At 43.3% G+C, this 22,591-nt stretch overlaps 2 long non-coding RNA genes across 2 annotated transcripts in view; both read right to left on the reverse strand.

Annotated features, from left to right (window-relative positions):
• Positions 1 to 22,591, reverse strand: part of LOC138949474 (uncharacterized) — a 51,523-nt gene that overhangs the window by 22,425 nt on the left and 6,507 nt on the right. The gene's annotated exons all lie outside the window — the stretch shown is intronic.
• LOC138949466 (uncharacterized) lies at positions 719 to 22,329 on the reverse strand. The gene is made up of 3 exons (XR_011450293.1): positions 20,511 to 22,329; positions 8,112 to 8,255; positions 719 to 1,229 (listed from the first exon to the last, which is right to left on the reverse strand). It is a non-coding gene; the product is annotated as an uncharacterized lncRNA (long non-coding RNA).

The raw sequence follows: 22,591 nt of genomic DNA on the forward strand, positions 1-22,591 counted from the left end.
GTGGTCTGGTTGTAATGTATGTAGGGTCTTTCTTTCTTTATTTGGTGTTTAACGTCGTTTTCAACCACGAAGGTTATATCGCAATGGGGAAAGGGGGGGGGAGATGGGATCTTTCTTTCTTTATTTGGTGTTTAACGTTGTTTTCAACCGGGAGATGGGATAGAGCCACTTGTCAATTGTTTCTTGTTCACAAAAGCACAAATCAAAAATTTGCTCCAGGGGATTGCAACGTAGTACAATATATGACCTTACTGGGAGAATGCAAGTTTCCAGTACAAAGGACTTAACATTTCTTACATACTGCTTGACTAAAATCTTTACAAAAATTGACTATGTTCTATACAAGAAGCACTTAACAAGGGTAAAAGGAGAAACAGAATCCGCAATAAGCTTAGCTAAGGATGATTTGTTAAAATATTAGCTTACCCTAGTTGTGTGCTTTGCAGGCCGCAGAGTAAAAACTTATTTTTCATTCTCAGCTAATGCATCCTTTACAAGTCACCAGAAGATTTGTTCCATTTTATTATTTATTTATACTTACTTTTGCAGTGAAGAAAAAACCTGCCGTTGTTGTTCTGAATACGGAGAAACAAAAACAGCTGGTGCATCACCAAGAAATGCTGCGGTCAATGGATGTGTACACCGGTACATCGACTGTAAGTTTATATATGTTATGATAGTGTTTGATTTTTTTTTTTTTTTTTTGGGAGGGGGGGGGGGAGGGGGGGATTCTCAAAGGCTTTGGCTACTTCCTGTGCTCAATACTTTTTTTGTAGTGCCTGTGAAAATTTTATTTGGGCATATTTTAATTGCTATGGCAGCCCAGGATGGTTGCCAGGTTACAATTGATATTTTTTTCCTGGACTAGAGGGGACCACCCTTTTCATGGCTATAAATACCCTCTCCCTCTGGCCACCTCAATGTTTAAAAGACGCCACCATTCTTTTTCCTGTTCTAGCCTTCATCGCCATGTCCCATTGATTTGGAGGAACTGGACATCAACAGGGTGTCAGGATTGCTGGACATCGACAGGGTGTCAGGATTGCTGGACATCGACAGGGTGTCAGGATTGCTGGACATCGACAGGGTGTCAGGATTGCTGGACATCGACAGGGTGTCAGGATTGCTGGACATCGACAGGGTGTCAGGATTGCTGGACTCCTCTCCAACACGCCATGCAGTGGGCCTGAAGGTCCCCAAAAGCTCAGGTGATTGAATCAAAAAAGTAACTGAAATCAAAAGGACGTTTAGTCTTCAGGGTTTTTGCACCTAATAGTAAGAGGTCTAAAAGTCATTTGGGCATAATGTCAAACTAGGTGTGAGTAAATGTATTTTTCAATTGACACAGGGCAGGTATATGTACATACATACACTAGGCCAACCGTGCCGATCCACAAGCCGGTATGATCAAGCATCGGTTGAAATCTTTCGCGAGCAATATCTCGTATTTGTCCGCGTTTCGCTGTCAGTCCAGTTTCGCTTGTCCGATGGATGTTCCGTACACGTCGACTGAAGTAAATGTAATGCACACGTGTTCGTTCGCGGAATAAAAGCAATGAAGGCGGATAAGACCTACTGCACGTGCGCACTCAACAGGAAGTGAGGGAAACCCCGTGGTTTATGAATAGACAATCTTGTTAGCTAACAGCGTTCAGAGGGGGACGCGTGAATACCAGTTAAAATCGAATATGTTTAATTAAATTTTCATTTGATTAATATACTTACCCGAGTCACATATTAGCATTGACGCAGTCGAGATGCTAGGTTGACTGTTTGTTTGTTTGTTTATTTGTTGCTTAACGTCCAGCCGACTACGCAGAGCCATATCAGGACGAGGAAGGGGGGGATGAAGGGGGCCACTTGTCAAGCGATTCCTGTTTACAAATGCACTAACCCATTACTTGTGTCCCAGCAGGCTTTAGTAAAACTAAATTAATACCTACTGGAAGATTACCAGTTTCCAGTATGTTAAAATAGGCTTAACCTATCTACTGCTGGACTTACATCAGAACACTAACAGATTAAACTATGCATGAATCGCGAGACAAGCAGCAAGAGAAGAGATTTTTGGAAAAAATACAGGTGAATGAGCAAGAAGGCAGAAAAAAGAAAAGAATTCATGAAGAAAAAGAGAGCATGACAGGAAAGAGGAACCAAAAATCTACCTAACAGCAAACTAGAAAGCTCCTGCGGTTCCAAAAACAGGAGGGGCTTTTAATTTCATAACCGCAGTGCCCCACTGCGGGACTAGGTTGACTGAAAAACGCTATCCCGTCTATAGTCTAAGGGAAGCAACCCAAGCTAAAAAAGTAGCAAGCTTGCTACCCTGGGTTGCCTCCCGTAGCGTATCACGCCACAGATCTCGTACCCAGTAGGAGACACCCTCATTCGACTCCTTTCAGCCAGAGAGACAGGTCGTCTTTTCGCTAGCGCTCCTAGGCCGTTTGTTTGTCAGCCTGACACCCTCCGGCCTCGGCTCCCGTCTTCTTCTCTTAGCTGGTTTCCAGTTGGTGAGATCTTTCCTTGTTGTTGTATGTTGCGTTTCTACTGTTATTCTGACGAACTTGGGACTTAGAAGTTTCTGCAGTAGTTTCGTTTGTGGCCGCCTTGCCGGTCGCCATTTTGTGGCTAGCACGTGTTGATTACACTTGTACGTTTCTGTCCGTGCTCGGACTGCGAACGTTTGTTTAGTGCTGTTTGTTTAGCGGCTTTTTGCTGCTTTTACGTTAGTGCTAGTCCTTTTGTTTCTGCTGAATTTTTCGTCTGGTGGACTTAGTTACGTTCAGTAGTTACTTTGCTCGTGGCCTCCTTGTCGGTCGCCATTTTGTGACTAGCACGTGTTGATTACACTTGTACGTTTCTGTCCGCTTTCGGACTGTGAATGTTTGCTTAGCGCTGTTTGTGTAGCGGCTTTTTGCTGCTTTTAAGTTAGTGCTAGTCCGTTTGTTTCTGCTGAATTTTTCGTCCGGTGGACTTAGTTTTGTTCAGTAGTTACTTTGCTCACGCCGTCTTAACATGGCGGACGGTGAGAAAAAGAGGGGGGGGAAGGCTGAGAGTAAGGGCAAGGGCCCCGGCAAGCCTAAATCCTCTGCTTCTGGTTCTTCTAGTAAGAACCCCGTGGTAGTCGTCTCTGATCCTAAGACTAATACTGTCTTTTCCGTTTCGATTTCTCCTCCTAATGTCACAAACTCTGCCCAAGTCCAGCCATGACTTATTTTGTAATTCGTGCATGAGCTGGGTTTCGTGCGGTTTTGGCTTAGATGAGTGCCTATACAGTGACTCAGTGTGTGTCCGTGGATATGGACAGCCAATCGCGGGAGGGTATTCACGCACGTGGTGTTGCGTGGTGCGTGAACGAGTCACAGGCTCGAAGGTCACTGCTGTGTAAAACTGTGAAGGAAACGGATGGTTGATGTGAATGCTCTATCCGGCCGACCGGCGTGTTGATGTTTTATACAACCCCGGAGACAAGTTGTGTTCCAGCTGTCTTGGTGTGGCTTCAAGGGTTCTACGGGTGGTCAGTCCTCGAACGGCAAGGTGTGTTGAAATTCTGTAGTTTTTCTCTCCTTCCGTGCTCAGGGTCAAAATTTGTTGGTTCGAAAATGTTTGTGTATGAGAGAGTTTTAGTTTTTTAGTTTCCTTGGTTGGTGTCATTTTATGTGTAGGGTGTCTGGGGTAGAAAGGGGAGAGGGGGAATGGGAAACGAGGGAAAGGGGGTGGACAGTTTTTCATTGTGCAAGAAGTGTGGAGAGCGAGTAGGCTGGTGGAAAGAAGAAAAGAGGTGTCAGCAGTTACTGCGAGTGAACTCATGTGTGGGAAGGATTTATTTTTATGGAGGGTGTATTTAAGGTAGAGAGCGTTAACTCCAGAGAATGAGTCGTGTAGTAGTTGCAAGTGCGGAAAATTGGACACGAGGTACGGGAGGTGTAAACGGGAGTTCACTGTCAAGACAGAAGTTGGTTGTAAATATGTGACGTCATCACGGTTAGAGAAAGAGGGAAGAACGAGGTGCCACTATGTAATATGACTTAAATTCATAAGGGGTAAGGGAAGTGGCGTTGTTTGTGAAGGGGCTGCTTGTGAATGGTTGGGTCAAATAATGGAATAGGAATTGTTTATTATGGGGGCAGCCATGTTGTATTGACTTTGTGAAATGGGAGTTGTAAATATTTTTTACATTTATATTGATGATGGTGTATTTACAATTGTATAAAAGTAAAGACTATAATTAGGTATTTAAGGGAGTGAAAATTGTAAGAATTATTACATAATTGGTCATGTTGGGACTCTGGTATTTTGATAATGATGTTGTGGTTAAAGTTAAATAGTAACTTTGATGAGATGGCCAGGGTGGTTAATTAAGTAGTTAATTATGGTAATTAATGAGTAATTAAGTAAAGAGGGGACTTTGTAAGTTGATGAGTATTGATAATTATGGGAAGTCTAATGAGGGAGATATTGTTATTAGGAGAGTCAATTTATGGACTTTGTGGGTAAGGGGAGATAATTGAAATATTGTTGGGGGAACAAGTAGTTATACTTGGCTTTGTTCCTACGACAGCGTTCAAGCACAGAAGCGGGGCTGTGGGAGAGTCCAAGCCAAGAGAGACGAACGACATAAGAGACAGCATGAGGTTCCGGGTGCAAGATGTTTCCGGCTCTATACCCGGGATGAAGGCGTGTTAGCTGGTGGGGTTTTTGACCACCGGTGTGTCGCAAGTGTGAGCTGTGGAGGTGAGGTGGCCCACCGTCAGTGGGTAAAGTGGTGGAGGTGCTGGCATTTTATTGCCACAAGCAGTCTGTGCACAAGAATATATTATGGCATCTGTGTGCCTGAGTTATGCAGCTGTGGCTTCAATAAGCACTGTGACCTATAAGTTAGTTTAAATACATTAAAGACATGGAGATTTTGCAAGTGTTAGAGGAAACCAGGTAGAAATTGACTATTAATTAAATATTAGGTTAGTAATTTAGTACCAGGCCTGGTTAATTACATTTCAACGGGATTAATCTGGAGTGTCTTTATTTTTCCGAGCGACTTTTGATTTTGTGGATCGGCGAGATTTGAAACTGGACTTTGATGTGAAACGTCATGATCACTACGCACGAAGAGAAAATTATGTAGTGATATGGTAATTTGTTGTTATGAAGTAAAGTTGTTACGTGGTGGATTAGTGTGAGTGTGTTATTGATGAATTAATGTTCGTACCACTTATTGTGTTGAAATAAGTGGAAGAGAATTGAGGGTTTTGTTATTTAAAGTTAAGTTAATTAGTATTACTGGTGGCTGGGCCTACTGGTTTCATGTGTAGCTGCGTTTGGCGTTGATCTTATGCATCAAGGTTGAAGGCAGTGTAGCAGTAAACGTCGGTAGTCCCTATCACGAGGTATTAGTGTAAACATAAGTTAGAAATAAGAGTTAGTTAATAAATAACGGGGTTAATTGATTAATGTAGGGGAAGATAAGCGGATTTTGAGTTGAGATAAATTTATAAAGAGACATCTTGATTTTTCGGGATTAGGGAATTAAGGTGGTAAATGGTAATATTTAGGGGTATTTACAGTTCTCTTAGTATCAAGTTATAAATTCTCATAGCCATTTTGTTTCGTTAAAACTTTAAGATAATTCTTCCTACTTCATCTATCTTTGATTTTGAGCGATTGTGATTGGGTGTGAATGTGAATGCGGTGATGTCGTGTGTGTAAATAATAAACTTTGGTTTGAATGTTGCCTGGGTGTGGAGTCAGTGATTAGAGTAAGAGTGGTTGATTGTGTCTGAGTGTTTTGTACGATAAAAGGTATTCCTATACCTCTCCCAAAACTTAGGGGAGTTACACCTAAAGTGACCCCTTCGGGCTCTCAGGCGTCCGTTTCTGCCCCTAGGGCTCCTGCGCGCACGCCTTTGCCGGCACCAGAGTCTAGTGCTCTGGTGTCTTCGTTGCTTTCCTCTCTACTTCCAGAGATACGCACCCTTGTCAGGGAGGAAATGAGTCGTTCTGACTCTCTTGCCAGCGCTGCCTCCCTGCCGGGGGTGGGTGACCAGTTTTCGCTGGCGTCTCTACTTCCGATGTCGGCCGTTTCCGGATGTTCTCACACCGGATCTTCGCCTCTGCCGTCGGGTTCCGGCGTTCGTGACGTTCATGGACTTCACCCACCGGAACTTACTTCTCTCCTTGGCCGGTACTCGGCGGCTTCCGCTTGCGGAGGTACGCCTGAGCGTGTCCCTTCCGGGACGCGGCCTGTTGAAGGTAGGTGCTCGCAGCAGCCGCTTGCGGCAGCTGCACTTCCGGTCTCCGGAAGTAGCTACTCGCTGGTTCGCGCACAGCCCATGGTCCCGTCCGGCTCGAGCAGCTCTTTACGTGAGCAGTCGTTTACGACAGCTCCACTTTCGGCTCCGGCCGGAAGTGTCAGTTCACCGGTTCGCGGGCAGCCCACGGCCCCTTCCGGTTTGAGCTATGCCCTTACTCAGCGGCCGTTTCCGGTAGCTGCGCTTCCGTCCTCGACGGGAAGTGTGGGTCAGGCCGGAAGTTCTCATGACGCTGTCACTTCCGGTTCCGGCCTAGGGCTTGCCTTCGGGCTTCAGCCCACAGGCGGCTCAGCAGCAGCTATGGTTTAGCTCTGCTGCTGCTGCCTCACTTCCGGTTCCTCCGGGGTTTTCCGCGGTTCCCGCTGCTTCCGCTGGGTTGCCGGCGAACTGTGGACATGGTCTGCCCTATGGGCATACGGGCTTTGGGCCTGTTTTGGGACAGCTACAGACACACACTACGGTGGTGGCTGCGCTAAAACGGCTTCAGAATCTGAAACCACCTCAAATTCTTTTTCTTCTTGAATATCACTCCAGAACAACACCTTACCACCCTAGTGCGAATAAAGCAATAATTTCCTTGGTGTATTGTTGAAGTAATGATGTGTTTTTTTTCATTAATTTAACGTGTCCAGATTTGGATATGTGGAATTGTTTGAGTTGTGCATATGCTCATGGTGTGCGCTCTGTATGTTACAGAGTTGGTAGCATGTGCACATGACCTACGCACACATCATCGAACTGAAGTCAAACATCTTCCTTAAAAGGCTGAGCAGCTGAGAAGGAATGAACATGACAGTGCCCCTTCAGTCATGCTTCGACGGATTGACTGTGCAGAGTGACGCCCCTTGAATTGACTCCAAGGACTGGTCGACGGTTAGCACATTTTCAAAATAAATGTGGTATGTTTCTCGTGTTGTATCTTCACTCATCGGGGAGTCTGGTACTAAATATGAACGGTAAGAATGCTCTGAACCCTACACATATTATATCCCCATCGTATTATATCACCAACAGAAACATCACAAACAGTGCATTTTCCTTTGATATTGCGACAATTGATTAATCTTCACAAACTGTTGAACTTGCAAAGTTAATTTTGTCCACCTGCTTGGTAGTACCATCTATAACGCAGAAATCATCTGATGGTGAAGCTTTGAAGGTGATCTGAAGGCCTTTTCCCCTTAGGTATTATCACTTTAACAGCATCAATGCTAATTCAACAGCATCGGGGCTAGTTTGACAGCATCCAGGCTATTTTCAACAGCAACACGGCTATCTCAAACATGATCAAGGCTGTTTCCAACAGCATCAATGCTACTTTCAACAGCAACAAGGCAAAAGACTTGCAGAGGAATTACAACGTAGAACTGCCATAGGTCGAGGATATTGACGGTCTGTCGGATTCATTGAAAAGCAAGATCAAGCAAGGCAGCGAAGTAAGATATTATCAGCCAATTCATTGAATATAACAGCATTTAATGGCTATTTTTAACAGCATTAATGCTATCTCCCACAGCAACAAGGCTATCTTATATCTCCTACTGCAACAAGGCTTTCTTATCCCACAGCAACAAGGCTATCTTCAGCATCATCATGGCTATTTTCAACAGCAACAAGGTGGGTCACATCAATAAATGCGAGTGAAAGGTGAACTTTCAGGGCTTACACTGAGAAACTGTATTATCACGCCATCTCTTCGCCTTATTTAATCCAGATCAACGTAGAAATGTTGCGCCCAGACTCCAATTTCCCTTGAAGCCGGCCTTTGCCCTAAAGTCCATATGGCTCAAGGCATGTCCTTACCTATGGTTGAAATTGATTGTAGTCAGATGACGATGCGGGGTCAGCTGGGTGTTGCTCTGGGCAGGGCGGTGGAGAAGAAAGGGCTTTGTATCCTCCACTACAATCCATGGCTGTTCCGAGTTGATGAGGCTACGCACATCTTCTCTGTAGAAGAAAAAAGTGACTGTTCAAGCAATGATGATGACCTCATGACAACATATCTCGATGACATGGAATCCCAGCCCCTCCCTACACTTCCAGCTCAGCCATTCTCTGCACTTCTTGAACTGAAGTTCTTGCCCAGCCTGCCCCAGAACTTCCAGCCCAGTCCCTCCCTGTACTATTTGAGATCACAACCCTTCTGGGATCTTCTTCAGCGTTCCAGAATGTTCTGGTTACGTGTGAGCTCATTTGCCCATTTGGGTTCCCCAAACTATACTCTGAGAGCATAGTCAGCTTCACTCCGCTTTCGTTGAGTAGGCATGCTGGGTATTTTCGTGTTTCCATAACCCACCGAACTCCGACATGGATTACAGGATCTTTTCCGTGCGCACTTGGTCTTGTGCTTGCGTGTACACATGAAGGGGGTTAAGTCACTAGCAGGTCTGCACATAAGTTGACCTGGGAGATCGGAAAAATCTCCACTCTTAATAGGTGGCGGCAGCCTCTTTACAGTCATGCAGGGAAACCTGCTTTTTGCACTAATTTTCACACCATGTTTTATCAACAACATTTTGCTTGATTTGTCTTGAAAATGTGCCCAATAAATACTTTGAAGTTCATTCTGCCTTGTCTTTGCCTTCTTTTGGTGTGAATGAGAACATGTGAGTGAGAGGAGTAGGCAGAAATGCCTAATATTTAGGATCACGAACCGCGACGCCATTAGGCCTGCAGCCATTTTGAGCTCAAGCAAACCAACACCTATCTGGGAAATCCCGCTGTTGTCTGTGCATGTCTATTTTTAACTTGAACAAAAGTGTGTCAAGTCAAACAAGACAAAGCAGGCTTTGTTTACGTGTGTTTTTATTTTTCCTAGGTAGTAGGGTTTATGAAAAAATCCGAGATGAAAACACCTAAAAATAGCTTGGTCACTTTCTCGGCTGAATTACGGGATTGGGGCATATTTGCGACCCCACAATCATATATTCGATGGAAACAGCGTTTTCTAGAGGTTTCGGTCGTGTTCGAAACTAAAGAATGCATGACGTACACGCCGAGCAACAGCCAATCAAAAGAGGCAACCCTGCGACCTTGACACGTAGCTCTAAACATGGCGACAGAACACGGTCTTCCAACGTCGCCGTGCCTAAACTTCGCGACACTGTTCGAGAAAATCGCAACCATTGTTGGTAAGTTTGTCGATAATCGTATTCATAAACATCTATTTTCGGTACTTGTAAAGTTTTAAGGTGCTAATTTCACGTAAGAATGGCTAGATTTTAAGCTAAAAGTTGCGAGTGGATACGATCCATGCCGATCGGGCTCTTGTGTTATGGGTAGAGACAAAAACATGTTCTGTGTCTTTTTTCAGGCGATTTATTGTTCCAAGTCAAGATTTGAAACAAAGGAAGAGTAGTTGTAGAAATGATTGGTGTATTGTTTTGTGATGATTTAACTTTGGTGGGGGTAAAATAGACAAAAACGTTAGCTTACTAAAACCGGAAGTGGTAGATCGAGTCAGCTTCTGTCGTCTGCTAGTTCAGTAGGCCTAGTCGTTCACATGTTTCAAGATATTGGCTTCAGTCGTTTTTCTTCTGAGTGGCATCTTCAGAGAATAAAATAGGATTTAACCACAAATTATTTCAGAAAGGATTTATTAATCAGGTATTTGTCCTAGTCATATGGTCACAAACTTTGGATTTGCTTCACTACTGAAACTATTCTTTTGTATTTGAAAGTTGAAATTAGTTTCATTTTGGCTTCTTTCTTCTTCTTTTAGTTATTATTATTATCATTAAATTATTATTTTATACATTTTCAGCCAATGACGAACACATGCAGAAGGTGATCACTTTCACAACTAGCACCGGTCCTGGCAGTGGGAGAGGTCGTCCCCCCAAACTTCAGCCTCAGCCTGCGACCAATAAGCTCTTGCTGCAGCTGGAGTCACTTCGTAGAAGGTATGTACTTTCCCCCCACACATGAAATAATTTCATACCACTTTTCAAGTTATCTTCGCCCGGTGGCCGAGTGGGTAGAGCATCCGACTTCGCGCTTTGAGACGGCCTTCACTGGTTGTATAAAGCGCGTTATAAATGACCAATTTTTTTTTTTTTTCATTTCATACATCAATTTATGTGTTGTCTGGAATTGATGACAATGCCCCTTTGATTATTTTGGCAGGTATTCGCTCACATGGGACACAGTGGAGGACACCTTCAACCGGATTACAGAAGGCGACCCCTTACAGGGGGTTTCACTTAAAAGTGAAATACAAGGAGCTATCAAAGATGCACTGAAGGCACAAGACCTTGACTACTTCTTCAGTTTGAATGTGGAGTCCATCATCTCATTCAGAAACATTGGCCCACACTTGTTGAAATTAGGTATTCAGCGCAAACATCTCATGGATCCTAGCTTGATGAAACAGCTGAAACTGCCTACTGGGTCTTTGGTTTCAAATGGAGTGGTAGTTGATTTGATGACATTCAGCAAGATAACAATGCATGTCAACACACGCGCAGTGTTGGAAAACCTTGGAGCAAACATTAGCACAATTTCAGACCAAACCCTCAGCAGGAAGTTGAATGATGTCATGACTAAGTACAAGGGCCTTTCCAAAAGTCTTCATCACAAGAATGGTTCTGCCAACATGAATGTGTTCTTGGACCAGGAGTTCAATTCACTTCACCCACAAGGCCCACCACAAAGAACATTGACACAACAGACCAGTACTGAGCAATCACTCTCTGCATCTCAGTGTACAAACGCCAGACTGCGAAGGCAGCTTGAAGACACAGAGCTACAACTGAAGGCAGTGCAAAATGCCAACAACATTCTCCAAGAGTCCACAAAGGAGAAAAACCAACAGCTCCTGGCCCTTGAGGAAGAAATCAAGACACTGAAAAAACGGTTGCAGGATATGAAGATGCTTGTTGAAAACAAGGAAGAGGCCTTGAGAACTGCGAGGGCAACAGTTACACACATCAAACGCACAAATTTCTACAAAAGAAACAAGAGAAAAGAGATGGAAATCAAGCGTCAGGAAGCAGTGATAACACAACACATGAACATGGGATGCAATCGTATCATAAGAAAACTTCGTAAGGACAAGAAGTTACTGCAAACTAGGGCTTCTAACGCAAGAAAGGATAAAGAAAGGCTTCGAGCATCGTCCGACAAGAAAATAAACCAGCTCAAGCAGGATATTGTAGACCTACTAACCCAAGAGAGAAACGAAAATGCTGCAGAACAGGAGCGTGTTGTTCGTCTTAAAGATGAAAAAGGCAATTTTCTGCATGAAGCAAAGGTTTGTGTTATGGCACTTGTTGGTGAGTGCGAGGTTCCTGCAACCAGATGTGGAGAGGTGATCAGAACAGTAGTGTGGCATATTTTGAATGCACGTGTTCCAGAGACTGACCTCCCATCACAAAGATCTGCTCTTCGGTTCAGCGACCAGGCGCACGTCATAACAAAAGCTCATGTGATGGACGTCTTGATGGAACAAGACAACTATGACCTTCACATTGATGGCACATCCCGTAGTGGAAACAAGTATATCAGCCAATCTGTGAATACACCAGAGGGAACCTTGTCTCTTGGATACACTCCCCTTGCCAGGGAAGACACCTCTAGTCTTCTTGAAGTCACCATCCAAATGCTTGAGGAGGTCAGTGATCTCTCAGCCTCTGGTGAGGAAGCACAAGAGAAATTCCTGCAACTACTTTCAGGATTGAGCACCGTGATGTCTGACCGTGCTGCAGTGATGAAATCATATGGCCGTGCACTGGAGGAGGAGCGACGACTGCTATTGGATACAGAAGACGGCATGAACTTCTTGCACTGCAACGCCCATTTTCTGCTAGGCCTTGCCTCCGAAATTAAGAAGACCCTGGCAGAAGAGGACAAGACAAGACCTGAGATTCCACCTGGTTTCCGCAGAGCTGGTGAATGCCTCGTGTACAGGTAATTACATTTTTGTCACATATTTCTAAACTTGATGATTGGGTAAATAACAAATATAATCTGTTTTGCTTTTGTTCAATGTTAATTTGTTGTTGTTGTTGTTTTACACAAGATGTTTTGAATTGTTAAGAATTTTTGTTTTTAGTTAAACAGAGAGATAGAGAGCCTGGCTCCACTGTCCATTAATCAGTTAACCTTTGGTCTGAGTAAAGCCATCTTAGCTCTCGGACCATTATAAATATAACCCTAAAGTTATGTATAACCTTGTTCGAACTAATGTTTGTGACCTTTTTTTTTTTAGGTTCATTCGTCTTGCGTGTGACTGCCTTGGACCCCGTGGGGACGACAAGAATGGATGTAGGGATACCTGGTTGGCGTATTGTGCGACCATTGCTCAGAGACCATCTACAATTTCCAGCTTCCGTGAAAACCGCTTCAACAACACCTTTCAAGGTAGAAAAAATATTTCACACTTCCCTTTTGGTATCCAGTTGGTGAATGCATTTCTGCTTTCCTGACTATCCTCAGTAGCTGTTTAGGGCATCATAGGATTCACTTGGGTTTGTTTGTGTTAAATGTTCAGGACATCATTTTCATCTCTCTCTCTCTCTTGGACATTTTCTTTTTACTTATTTGTATTTTTTGCTTTTGTTTTACAGGGGCTGCAAGTTTGCATTACCATCGCCAGGAGGTACAGGATTGCCTTGAGATCTATTTGCCACATCGCAACCAGAAAGTACAGACAGTGGTCACCGACTCCAAGGACGAGACAACTGATGTCCACCTCGTTGCTCTGGGTCTGATCTACTTCAGGATTACAGGTAAGCTAGACAAGGGAACTGGCTATCACTATCAGCACATCTATACTGAAAATGATTATGGAGAATATACAGAAAACAAAAACAAACAATACAAAAAATACAACATACGAAATAAAAAAAACATTCTTTCAGTTACTTTTAGTTTTAGGAAATGGCTCGACAGACTCACAGAACGTTCAGACTGATTAATGTTCTTTCCACTTTTGACTGGAGACACAAAGCTCCACATTTCTTAACTTATCTTTACACTGGTCAATTTTCTTAAAGTCCTGTGTGCCTCTGTTCACAGGACCCTACTGGCAGCTACTGGGAACTAAAGTCCATTATTTGGACTTCTACCAATTTGTTGGTGACCTAGTGGATACTCTGCGTGCCTGGCAGGATGACCCATCATCAGCCCTGTCGCCGGACTGCCCACCAGTTTTCAGAGGGATCCACTTCCAGGAGCAGCCAAACGTACTTCAGTCACTCCTTGCTATCAGCGAAGAAAAAGCAGAACTGGTAAAAGTGGTGCTGAAGAAACTGGCCAAGGCGATGATGACAGCTACAGAAAGACAACTGGCTGACTTTCTTCCTGGGGGCAAGTACCACAGTTGTGAAGACGAAGAGTTGCGCCAGAAGCTTGCTCATTCACTTGTCACAAACCTCGTTGCTGAGGAGAGCTTTGCAGACTTGGACTTTTCCCTTTTTAAAAGGAGAAATGGAAGCCTACATCACCATTCTACCATTGCCATGTTGAAGAAAAACAAATCCATCTCCAACTGGTTTCTCCATCAGTCTCATGAAGATCAGCAGAATATGATGAGCATGTCGGCAAAGAAGGCCCAATCGCTGAGGAAACAGCATCAGCAGTTGCAGGCAAACACGCTCACAAAGAGAAGGGAGTTGATGGAGGCGGAAAAGCGAAAAAGGGACACCAAGGAGCAGAAAAGGACACAGAAACAGACAGAGATCCTTGACACGTTGAAACTCCATAATGGCCCTTGCACCAGCGCGGATGATCTGGACCGCATGCTCCAGGTGTGCACCACAAGTGCCAGTTTGAAGACAGGATTGCGAGCTGAAGTCCTATTCCAGAAGCTTGTTCTTGGGAAGAAGTCACCTCTCCTTCAAGTCACTGGAAAACCCCTGGAGGTCTTAACCCTTTCAGCACTGCGCCCGTAGATTCTACCGGCGCCTCTGAATGCTCACCAGCGCCTGTGCCGGTAGAATCTACGGGCGCTCAAACCCGTTTCGTTGCAACCCGTTTGATACGTCATTCTCATGAATATTAATGAGAAAAGGGAGGCTACTACGTCTAAAACTTCGTTTGCGATAACAAAGGCTAGAAAGTGCGCGCTAATTTTGGATTTTGATCACGTTTTCTTCGATTTTTGTCGAAACAATGGATAAGCGAAGACGCTTCACTGCCCAGCAAGTACTGGATGAGATAATTGGTGACGATGACAGCGATTTTGATCCTGATATCGAGGATTCGCGATCAGAATCGAGTGAAAGTACTGAAACTTCGTCGAACAATGCACCAGCATTCAACATTGCTTCGATAGAACCACAGGCTTCGACTTCAACTGGAATATCCTGCGATAATTCAACCACAAGACCTGTTCGACTGGCAAGGGGGCGTGGTCGTGCTTTTGACGCAGAACTTTTTGATTTTGAGACTGAGAATGACACAAGTTCTGAGTCTGAAAGTGAGAATGCACCTACGCGACCTGTGGTGACAGCTAGGAGGAGAGGAAGAGGGAGAGGAAGAGGGGGAGTGAACAGAAATACACAACCAGCTGTTGACAATGTGAATGAAGCACCTCCACCTGCAGAAACTGATGAAAATGGCTGGAGTCTGCTTGACTTTCAGCCAGAGCTTCTTCAGTTTGCTAAACATTCTGGATTGCTGATTGACATGGATGACAATGCCAGTTGTCTGGACTTCTTCTCCCTGTTTATAGGAGAAGAACAAATAGCACTGTTTGTGAATCAGACAAATTTGTATGCCCAGCACTGTTGTGAATCTAGACCCGATGCCTCCCCACACTCCATGTTTGCCAAGTGGAAGCCTGTCACTGTGCAGGAAATGAAAGTATTCCTGGCACTGACCATAAACATGGGTCTTCTCTGGAAACCAGAAATCAAACAGTACTGGTCGACAGATCCCCTGTGCACAACACCGTTCTGGGGGGACTACATGGCGCGTGACAGATACCTCGCCATTCTTGGATTTTTTCACTTGGTCGACAACCAAGGAATGAGGCAAGTTTCATTATTTTCAACGCATATTATTTTCTTTTATACAGTGTGAATTATGTGTGTGTGTGGTTTTTTTCCCTCATTTGTTTGTGTGAGTATGTCATAGTTTATTGTGCAGGGCTGTGTGGTGTATGTGTATTTCTAAAATTATATGTGATAACAGTGAAACTCAGAGAGACAGAATAACCACAAATACAGATCACAAGTACAATTCAGAATGCCATGGGTATTCAAAGTTCAAATTAAAAATTTAGAATGTAAACACAATTGCTGAATTAGAACAACAGATATTATGCATGTATATATTTTACTTTTTTTTCTTTTTTTTTGTTGGTTGTTGCCATATTTCCTTATTTTTTTCATTTCTGTTTCAGAAACCGAGAAGACAAGATCCACAAAGTCCGGCCTCTCTTCGACCATTTGGCAACACGGTTCAAGGATGTCTACTATCCTCAGCAGGAGCTGTCTGTGGATGAGTCCATGATCCCATGGCGTGGTCGTCTGAGCTTCAGAATGTTCATCCCCAGCAAGCCGACGCGTTACGGGATCAAGATGTACTGCTGCTGTGAGGCCGATACTGGATTTGTTTGTCGCATGCAGGTGTATACCGGTGCCGGTCCAAATGGCCCAGAGAAGAATCACGGGGAGAATGTGGTGAAACGTCTAACACAAGATTTCCTGGGAAAAGGCCACACCATCTACATGGACTCCTTTTTCTCCTCTGTAGCTCTGTATGAGTACCTGCGCCAGAACAACACGATGGCAGTTGGAACCGTCATTTCTGGTCGTGTGGGCATGCCCAGGTCTCTGCACCCCAAGGAACTGAAACTGAAGAAAGGAGAGTTCCGGTTCCGGCGCAAGGGAAATCTTTTGTGCCTCCGCATCAACGACAGAAAGAACGTCTCCTTTCTTTCAACACGCCACACTGCAGCGACTGGTGAAGCTCCGCCGTCAGCCCACAGGAACCAGGATGCCCCTCCTGTCACCAAGCCTGTCGTCATCCTGGACTACAACGCCAACATGGATGGTGTGGACAACTTTGACCAGAACCTGGGCTACTACAGCTTCTACAGGAAGACTGTCAAGTGGTGGAAGAGGATGGCCTTCCATCTGATTCACCTGGCCAAAGTGCAGGCCTACATCCTGTACAAGCAGCAAGTCCGTCGGCCGAAAACACAGTATGAATTCACGAAGGACTTGATACGCCAGCTGCTGAGCGACGTTCCGCTCAAGGTCAAGATCAACGGACCAAAGCGTGATGCTCCTGTTGCTGAGAGGTTGACAGCGCGTCACTTCTCGTGCCACATCCCTGCGACGGAGAGCAAGGCCTACCCACAGCGACTGTGCCATGTGTGCAGTTTTAGAGATCCGCAGAAAGAGGCTCGCTACCTTCGGAAGAAGGAGACCCGCTACATGTGCGAGCAGTGTAACATAAGCATGTGCTACGAGCCGTGTTTCAAGATCTACCACACAAAGGAGGACTACAAGGAAGCTGCAAAACTGGCACTAAACCTGGAATTCTGAACAGTGAGCCTGACAACATCCTGCGGATTTTTTGCTTCTCCCCTGTGCTGTCCCCCGCCCACACCCCCTGTCCCCTGCCCCCATCATCCATGTTATCTTGTGTACATAAAATATGTGTGTGTTAGCAGTGTATTGAACACTCAAAGTTGGCAACTATTAGAATAAGAGTGTAAACTTCAAGGGGACTTCAAGATGTGACAACAAATTTCAGACTGTGTAGCGCTTGTGTTTTTTTTTTTTTTTTCATAAACTAATAAGGGGAGAAATGAAGAAAAAAAGAAAGAAAAAAACCCTGTGAAACAAGAAAGAATATAACTGTGTATTGTAAAACTAAAATAGTAAGGCTGTGACACTAACAAGGAGTCAGAGTGAGTGGAACACTGCAGTGTTTGGTGTTGTGACAAGGACCAAGTGGAGTGACATAATTTTGTGGTGTTTGGTGTTGATCTTCAAAGGATGTGTGGATGTGGAGGTGAATTCAAATTTAAGGTAAGACAAACTTCTGAACTTTTACTTGTGTTTTTGCATGATTTTGTGTGTGTCTGTGTTTACATGTGTGTGTTGTTGTTGTTTCATAGGTCATTAGGTGTGATGTATTGTTTATTTTTTTATTTTTTTGTTCTTTACTATAGTGATCCAACTCACAAATTTAACTAAACACTTCTACACTTTTACACAACACTCTGCATTCAATTCTGAGCATTAATGTGAAATATGAAGGTTCTAGGTTAAGTAGTTTAGAAGTTATGAGTAATTTAAGAAAGTGGCCAGCAGACAGCTCTGAACTGCTGAAAAGTCCCAGGCTGAGGGAGCAGCCCAGCCTGCAGAGGTCCCAGTGCTGAAAGGGTTAAACAGGCTAAGGCAGTACTTCGGCGCTGAAGTGTTGAGGCAGCTACCACCACTGCAGCACCAACCAGCCAGACGGCGTTTGCCTTTCGCAGATGAAGACGACAGTGAGGACAACGAAGAAGACGACAGTGAGGACAATGAAGAAGGCGACAGTGAGGACAATGAAGAAGGCGACAATGAAGTCGAAGATGAAGTGGAGTTTGAAACTGACTTTGTGTTTCGTCGAGAAGGGGAAGTAGTGGGGGTGTATTATGTGGAGGGTCTGTTCGTGGGAGAGGTGATGTCTGTGGAGAACGAGGAAACTGCAACAGTAAACTTTCTAGAGTCTGCCAGAGGGAAGGAGGGAGTGTATAGGTGGCCAAGCAGACCAGACAGTTGTTCCATAGACGCTTCAGTGGTATTTGCTGGGAACATCACACTTGCCCCATTCTCCAACTCCGGCAGAGCATTTATCGTTGAGTCGCCGTCAGATTTGCCTGCCAGATATGATGCTTTCAAGGAGTATTTGAAGCAGAATTATGCTTTGTGAGCAGCATCTTGTGTACCTGATCTGCCATGAAGTTTACTCAACAAAGCAGTTTGTTAGGGTTTGTGCCAAACTTCAGTTGTTTCTGAATTTTGAAGTTAAATGGACTGAACGACAATTTTTTTCTTGATTTTGTCTAAAATAGAGTGCTTTGATACTTGTTGTCAAGAAAAAGTGACCTGTACATTCCTGTTTGTTGGTTCTATCAGTTCCATACATTACATTCTGCTTGTGTGCAAAATTTCAAGCATTTATCTCCAGTAGTTTTTGAGCTGTAGCTTGTTCAGTATACGAGTTCTTCGAAAACTTTAGTTTTCGTCTAAATTTTTTGTTATTTTTGGTGGTCATCAACTGATGTATTAATTTTTAAAGCAATTTGATTGTTTTCCTGGGCCCTTTATATCATATTCTGTCTGTCTGCAAAAAATCAGTGAAATATCTTAAACGGTTCTTGAGTTATAGCTTCGTAAAGTGAAATATTCCAGAAAATGGCCTTGTTCCGCGAGGCAAATTGATGTTTTTCCCCATTTTGAAGGCTCTTTTTAAAAAAAACCAGCCTGCCATGGTCCCTGAAAAAAATTAGAGCCAGACAATAACATAGAATCTATGAAATGTTTCATTAATAAGGACAGCTGTGCTTTAGTTTTGATTCTAATGACCTTCAAAGTTGCTACTTTATGCTGATTTGACATTTATGTATTACGAGCGTTTCGCCTTTCACGACCTTTGAAGTGGCATATCTCAGAAACTAATGAAGATATTCACTTACTTTTTTTTTTGTTTTTCTAGTCTTTCTGCCAACTTTATGACACAACACATTTTAAACTTCCTCTTCCCAAAAAAAAAAATTGACTGCCGCCACCTACTCTTAACCCACCAGGCGGACTCGCGACCTCATGATTAGGAGGCCGACGTCTTGCCACCGCGCCCGTCCTTCTGGGATCAATTAAACACACCTATAAAATAACAGAAAGAATTAAATGCAACAACAGAAACATTGCTAAATTTGCTTTTTTGCTGCAAAACAATTTATCTGCCCAACATTTCATTTGCATTCAATGATTCATCACAGTACTTAACTTGAAAGAACTCCTACCAGTGCAAGCCTTCACCAAAAATACATAAACTTCATCAGCGCTTGGCAATTGTTAAAAGTGTCATCGTCATTGACACGCGTGTAGAAAAAGCTTTTCCTCTTTGCCATGATGATACAAAGTTTGCTAAGTACTGTGTTTCTCATAATTTGGGGGGGGGGGGGGGGGGGCTGTCAGAAAAAGTCATCACTCCTATCAGTGACAGTGTGTACGCTTTTCCGCTGAGAGGCCCGGCAGGTACAAGAAAACATTTTATCCTACATACTGGTGAGATCTATAATAATCGTTCAAATCACACGTGTGTATCATGTAAATGAGGTCATGTCAAGCAAGTCTGGCAGGGACCTGTTTTTCCACTGCTTATGATGCCAAAGTCACCAAGACAAACGTCATTATAGAAAAAAATTGCGCTCGCTAATTTTGTAATTACCCTCGATTTTTTTAGAACAAATACGTCACGCCACACTTTCAGAGTGACGTTTCTTTGCTTAGACGTAATAGATTGCACGAGGGTTTAGAAGAGATCGAGGTTCCAAAACAAGCGTCTTCAATTTAGATGCCTCGACTGCAGGACATTTTCAGTAAACAGAATACACTAGGATAAACAGAATACTACATGGCTTGCTGTATCGTACCAGATTTACACTCGTTGCTTTTTCAAATAGTGAACAGCTCGCTTTCGCTCGAAGTTCAATATTTAAAAAAACAACTCGTGTAAATCTGGTAGGACACAGCAAGCAATGTAGTATTCTCTATGCATCACACACACACTGACACAGTGACACACACACCTTTTCCACAATCTGACTCTGGGCGAGGAAAGATCAGGTATCAATTGGTGGATGGGTGGTTGCAAGTCTTCGCTGCAAAAAGAAGCATGTGTCCTCAAACTTATTCAAGCAGTCATGTAGTTGTAGAGAGCAAATTAACAAGCAGCACAACCATACATGTATTTGATTAAATGCAAGCAAACCTCCATGAGTCTAATTTTTAGTTTTTGTAAGCGCGCTGTAACGATCCGTTTTACAGTACTGCAGATCTATACACGCGCGTCAAACACACTCAACTGAACACAAAGCTGAACTTCAACAATAGACGGCGAGCACGACACCAGACAGTGACGGAGGGTCTGAGAGTGAGACTGAGAGTCGAGTGGCAAATCTGCGTCGTCGCGTCGTGCTCTGGAACTATAACACGAATTTACGTTGCAAGCAAAATATAATGATTGTACACTCACTCGGTTTTCAATGTTCTTCTCTGCACAGATTGCAGTCCTTCCATAGAAGCAATCTTTTGGCGCAAAGGCCAGATACGTGACATTTTCCTCGACCGAACCGAACATGATTACTCACAATGGCGGACTGAGACCACGCGGGTCGCGCGCTTCGCACGCGCCGCCTCCAGCCGGTCTGACTAAATACAGCCCGACACCGCCCGACCTCAAACCAAAGCATATAATAATATATATATATTATACACGTTATATTTTTGACTTAATAGTAATTGTACGGTATTTTCTTGCGGTGTACCAACTGTTAAGTCATATAAGTCATTCTAGTATTTTGGTTGCATCAGTTTTAGCATTTTTACATTTAGTCAAGTTTTGACTAAATGTTTTGACGTAGAGGGGGGAATCGAGACGAGGGTCGTGGTCTATGTGCGTGCGTGTGTGTGTCTGTGTGTGTGTGCAGAGCGATTCAGACTAAACTACTGGACCGATCTTTATGAAATTTGACGTGAGAGTTCCTGGGTATGATATCCCCCTACGTTTATTTTCATTTTTTTGATAAATGTCTTTGATGACGTCATATCCGGCTTTTCGTGAAAGTTGAGGCGGCACTGTCACGCCCACATTTTTTAACCAAATTGGTTGAAATTTTGGTCAAGTAATCTTCGACAAAGCCCGGGATTCGGTATTGCATTTCAGCTTGGTGGCTTAAAAATTAATTAATGACTTTGGTCATTAAAAATCTGAAAATTGTAAAAAAAAAATTTTTTATAAAACGATCCCAATTTACGTTCATCTTATTCTCCATCATTTGCTGATTCCAAAAACATATAAATATGTTATATTTGGATTAAAAACAAGCTCTGAAAATTAAATATATAAAAATTATTATAAAAATTAATTTGTCGAAATCAATTTAAAAACACTTTCACCTTATTCCTTGTCGGTTCCTGATTCCAAAAACATATAGATATGATATGTTTGGATTAAAAACACGCTCAGAAAGTTAAAACGAAGAGAGGTACAGACTGAAAAGCGTGCTATCATTCTCAGCGCAACTACTACCCCGCTCTTCTTGTCAATTTCACTGCCTTTGCCGTGAGCAGTGGACTGACGATGCTACGAGTATACGGTCTGCGTTGGATTGCGTTCAGTTTCATTCTGTGAGTTCGACAGCTACTTGACTAAATGTTGTATTTTCGCCTTGCGCGACTTGTTCACCTATGTTCCATTTGTGTATGCTTATTTAGTGGATATAATATGTTTTGTATTTGTTTAAGGACAGGTTGTTAGACAAGGCAGTGTGCCTTAAACCTTTATTCTTGTAAAATAAAGCTCGTTCACGGTTCAGTCGTTCGTTCGTACCTGAGTCAGTCCATCTATCTCTGTCTCTGTCTCTGTCTCTGTCTCTGTCTCTGTCTCTCTCTCTCTCTCTCTCTCTCTCTCTCTCTCTCAGTCTCTCTCTCTCTTCATATTATAATGCCGATGATTTGATGTGTCCTCTGTGTAAAGAAAACCAAGAAGATGAAGTCCATTTTGTCAGTTTGTGTTGTCCATTCTTGAACAAATTAATTAAGAGAAAAATTTATCCCATTTAAATATTACAAAAACCCAAGCATTGTTCGACTCAGCTTGCTCTTAGCATCACCTGAACTTGGAAACTTGTCAGAAATATGTCCCTGTATTTGTATAAAGCCTTTAAATTAAGATATGTTGTATAACCTCTTAGTTAAATGCCGTGTAATGTATGTGTTGTGCGATTATTATTGTGTACCTTTTTGTTTTGCCCCTATTGAGTTTAATTTATATGCGGCAATGTTAACCGTTTGTTCACACCCCTTCATAAGGGGACATGGCCTATTGAATAAATTATCTGCGTCTGCGTCTGCGTCTCTCTCTTCAGTCATGTTTACCGGCACATCTAGGTGTGTGTGTGGTTGTGTATGCGAAACTTTACTAGACTCTTGTTGAGTTGATACTGTTCGTTCGTCTTGTCGTGTCCACATACGTGTTTGTTTGATTGCCATCCTGACAAAATTGAGTCATTCAGACACATAATTATGCACCATAAAATAGTCTTAGACACAGAC

Source organism: Littorina saxatilis, linkage group LG15, assembly GCF_037325665.1.
Source record: "Littorina saxatilis isolate snail1 linkage group LG15, US_GU_Lsax_2.0, whole genome shotgun sequence".
Lineage (NCBI taxonomy): Eukaryota > Metazoa > Mollusca > Gastropoda > Littorinimorpha > Littorinidae > Littorina > Littorina saxatilis.